Genomic DNA, 4,543 nt, shown 5'->3' with positions numbered 1-4,543 from the left:
CCCCCCGTCCAACACGCGCCGCCGTCGGCTCCCCCCGTGCCACAGCAGTTTACGCCGGAGGCCATGGCCGGCGTGCTCAACGACTTGGTCGTCGCGGTCCAGGGCATCCGCCTCTACTTGCCTAGCCCGTACGGGCCGCCCCCGCAGCTCCATCCGGCCGTGACCGCGGGACAGCCGGTGCTGCCATGGTACTCCCTCCCCATGGCCATCACCGGGGGTTACCCGACGCTGCCCTCACCGGCGGCTCCGACGCCGACTTGGCCACAGTGGCCGACGCCAGCACTCACGGCGCCACCTGCGCCGCCAGCAGCCGCCCAGGACCCGCAGTGGCTGGCCTACTCCGTCCCCGTGGCCATCGCCGGGGGCTACCCGGTGCTACCATCACCGGCCGCTTCCACTCTGCCCTGGCCCCAGTGGCCGACGCCAGCGCTCGCGGCGCCACCCGCGCCGCCAGCAGCCGTCCAGGGCCCGCAGTGGCCGGCCTGGGCCGCGCCACCCACCGCCTCGCCGTCCCTCCCGGTCTTAGGAGCTAGGGTTCTGCCCGGTCTTCGCCGTAGGCAGTAGGGGAAGGAGGGGGCTGGGCGTAGCGATGAGCGGCCGCGCCGGTGGCTGGGCACCGTCGGGGAAGAGGAAGATGGCGGCGGCAGCGCAAGAGGCAGGGGGCGGCTAGGGTTCTAGCTCCTCTGGGAGCCGGGCAATAGAGATAATCTTCTTATTGCTTAATTCTGAAAAGAGTCTTACAGCCTATCTTTCCCTACTAATAAAGCACCTATTGCTTCTGGTCGTACGTCGTCTGTAATTTTGCAAAAAAGCACTTCTGTTTTTGACAATTCAACCCGCGGTCCCTGTTTAAGTGGATCTGGGAAAACGCTTCAATTTTGCACAAAACACCCTGTTTTTTGCGATATTCAACCCACTGTTCGAACAGATTTGTGTAAAGAAAAAGAAAACGCGACCACACGAGGAGCACGGGCTCGCCTCCTCTCCCTCATCGCCGCCGCCGCCGCCACCACCAACGCCGGCCGTTTCCGGCGACCTCCGGCACCGCGCAGCACGCCCCCGAACTCCCCACGGTCCGCGCCTCCCTCCCCTCCGTCCATATTCTCCGCTCCCATCCTCTACCGCCCGCTCACAACCCCAACCCCCGTGGCTAGGGTTTCAGGCAGGGCTTCGCCGGAGCCACCCGCTGCTTGGCGAGGCCATTGGCCTTCCTGTGCGCCTTGTCAGCCTCTGCGCTTGCCTTGGTGGGCCAAGGCGTCGCAGAACAGGCGACGGATCTCGGCTGCTCTGCCGTGGATCCGGGTGCGGAAGGATCGAGACGGGAGGGGCGGCAACCTCCATGGCGGGTCCCTGGAGAACACCAGCATGGATCCGACGGTGGACGGATCGAGACGGAGAGGCGATGACCTCCATGGCGGCCTCCGGGGCAGAGGAGGCAGGGTCTTGTGGTGTCACTCGCCTGAGATTCTGGCGCTGAGGAGACGTCGGGAACGGGAGAAGGATGGCGAGGCAGGTCGGATACGGGGGGATCTGGTGATTCCCGACGGCGGACGGGTGGCGGCGGTCTACATGCTGCGGGGTCGGCTCGAAGCTCCTGCAGCGGGCATGGTGGTCTTCCTGTTGAAGAAAACAGAGAGGGTTGAGAAAGAGAAGAGAGAGAGGGAGAGAGACAGGGGAGAGATAGAGAGGGAGAGAGGAGGCGGGGCAACATCACGGTGCAGCAGCTGCTCACCTAGGCGACGACGTCGGCAGGGACGCCGGGGTGTGGGTCGGAGACTCGGAGCGGAGGACCTCGGGCGTCCATGGCGGCCTCTGTAACAGAGAGCAAGAGAGATAGAGGGAGATGTGAGTAAACAGGAGAAAAAGAGAAGAAGAGAACACGGAGATGACGGGGAAAAGAAGGCAGGGGAGAAGGAGCTCGGCGTCGGGGACGAGGTGGCTGCGCTCAGGAGCAACAGATCGAGCCGCGGCACGGCTATGGTGGTGATAGACGGCGTCGCGATGGAGATGAAATGATGGGCTTGGAGGGGGAGGAGCAGCAAGGAGGAAGGATAAGACCAGAAGCGAAGTCAGAGCGGCGGCAGCATCTGCCAAGGAATCTCTCCCTAAACTAGGTGCGGTTGTCGCCTGTCGTAGTGGGCACATGTGACTATATGCTGCCAATGATAATATTTTTTTTATACAAAGTACTATTTACGTGTCTGGTCATCAGTTGTGCGCGTCACATGCAAATCCAATGGAAAACACCAGAAACACACACACGCTGGCTCTTGGCAGAAGAGAACCCCTTGTCTGTTTTGTACATTTGATCATAAATTATCTGACTCTAATCAGATATTTCCTCTGTTATGTAAAATTTGGTACATAAATTATCTGACACTAAACATAGTATCTGATAGTATGTCCTAATGTTTTGTTGAGTAGTATTTTGAAAAATAAATACTTCTAAGTTTGTATTCATCCTGTACATTCATCAGTTTCAGTAACAAATAAGTTAGCGTTATGCATGTGAAGAAAAACTCTTCCCTCCTGTGTTTGTTCAAAACAGAGAAAAAATGCAACAACAAAAAACGATTTGCATGTTTATAAATTGATCTTTCAAAATGAAAAATGCAGTTTTTAATAATATGGATGTCTTGCTATACAGTTTGCTTTGTTGGTTAAACTCATGTTTAAATATTTGAATGTGTCCTTTTGAATATATGGTATACCTTTGATTATCTGCATAACCATTCTGCCTTTTCTTTATTATTTAGAGGAGATAAGATGTATAAATGTTAAATATTCTTCCATACATTTGACATGTAACCCTGTATTGTGTATCATGTTATGTAGGTAGACCAGACAGTCAGTTTTGAAAACTGTTTGACCATGGCCATCCTGTTAGATGCTTGGAGTATATTACTTAGCTACACGCCAAATTCCCATGATGTATGGCAAAAGGCCTTCGATTAACTAACGATGTTTAGATATATAAGAGAAGATTCATATGATGTTTTCCTACAATTGTAACTATGAACCCATAAGTGAGTTTTTAATCATTTTCTTATTAAATAATTGAAGTGATTGCTTTTCTCTTTGATTTTCTTTGTGTGAAATATATAGGGCCGTCTTATAGTTATATTTGACCTGAAACAAATTAAGGTCCATTATTCAGTCCAAACATGCATATTTGTTAATGGAATTTTATGTTTGTCCCAATTGACACAAAGACTTACTTGCGTCAATTATATCATTTTTTATATGAGGGTATATGTAGCAAATAGTGTGTTGTAATTATTTTTGTACGTATAGTTAATTAGCACTAAGACACATCATATGTATTTGTGGTAAAACTAGAAATGTATGTAACTTCTTTTGATGCACTGTAAATAAATGAACACCGTTAGCCCAAAATCAGAGGGTAGTAATCATTTTCTTATAAAATAATTGAAGTGATTGCTTTTATCTTTGAATTTCTTTGTGTGAAATATATAGGGTCGTCTTATAGTTATATTTAACTTGAAACAAAATAAGGTCCACTGTTCACTCCAAACCTACATATTTGTTAGTGGAAGTTTATGTTTGTTCGTGCCGACACAAAGACATACTTGCATCAATTATATCATTTCTATATGAGGATGTATGTAGCAAATAGTGTGTTGAAATCATTTTTGTACATACAGTTAGCACTAGGACACACCATATGTATTTATGGTAAAAACTAGAAATTGATGTAAGTTCTTTTGATGCACTATAAATATATGAACACTATTAACCAAAATAAGAGGGTGCACTAAATTATTGGCCATTTAGATTCATGGTTTTGATGTTAATTGTTCTACCATGAACATTCTCTTCCGCTAGCATTCGAACAGTAATGTCTAATCCGCGATTGAACCAGGGATCAATAGATTGTTTGTAGAATGAGCTAGCCACAACGCCAAAGTAAGTGTTTCGTTCTGCACGTATAGGGATCTTATAGAGTTGGAATGTTAAGCTTCACTTTAATTACTTTGCGGAATATGTGCACTAAAAGAATCTTAATTTCTCATGTCAGGCAATTGGAAAGATCTCAAATTTTATTTACATTGTTTTCTTTCACAAGTGGGGTGCATGGATGATTTCTCCCGTTGCAACGCACGGGCATTTTTTCTAGTATTTATAACCTAGATAACTTGCATAAGAATTAACCTAAGATAACTTTTATAAGAATTAACCTAAGATAACTTGTGGGCTAAGATTGCCCGGTGGGCCTCTACGCCGTAACACAAACAAAGTGGGAAAAAACAATGATGCTGCTAGCAGTTATAGTTTGGAAAGCTTCTATTATCAACACGAACCATGAGGCCAACATGACAGGTTTTTTGAAGGAAAAAGGCAATAATAGGTATAATTATGCATGCACACTCTTAATCAAGGCGGGGTAAATACGTTACTGATGAGCACGACGGCGGCGACAGTGACCAAGGTGCTCGCAGTGAACACAACGATCGTGTCAAGGCTGGTGGTTTTCATGGTGGCGTGTGCCACCAAGGCCGTTATGACCTTCGTCATGGAGCAA

At 48.3% G+C, this 4,543-nt stretch overlaps 1 long non-coding RNA gene across 1 annotated transcript; it reads right to left on the bottom strand.

Moving 5' to 3' along the window:
• Positions 1 to 876: 876 nt before the first annotated feature.
• On the bottom strand, positions 877 to 2,128 carry LOC119325332. The gene is made up of 2 exons (XR_005157475.1): positions 1,733 to 2,128; positions 877 to 1,617 (listed from the first exon to the last, which is right to left on the bottom strand). It is a non-coding gene; the product is annotated as an uncharacterized LOC119325332 (long non-coding RNA).
• Positions 2,129 to 4,543: the final 2,415 nt, after the last annotated feature.

Source organism: Triticum dicoccoides, chromosome 6B, assembly GCF_002162155.2.
Source record: "Triticum dicoccoides isolate Atlit2015 ecotype Zavitan chromosome 6B, WEW_v2.0, whole genome shotgun sequence".
Lineage (NCBI taxonomy): Eukaryota > Viridiplantae > Streptophyta > Magnoliopsida > Poales > Poaceae > Triticum > Triticum dicoccoides.
Note: the sequence above shows the minus strand (reverse complement) of the source record. Positions and strands in the feature narration are given on the sequence as shown.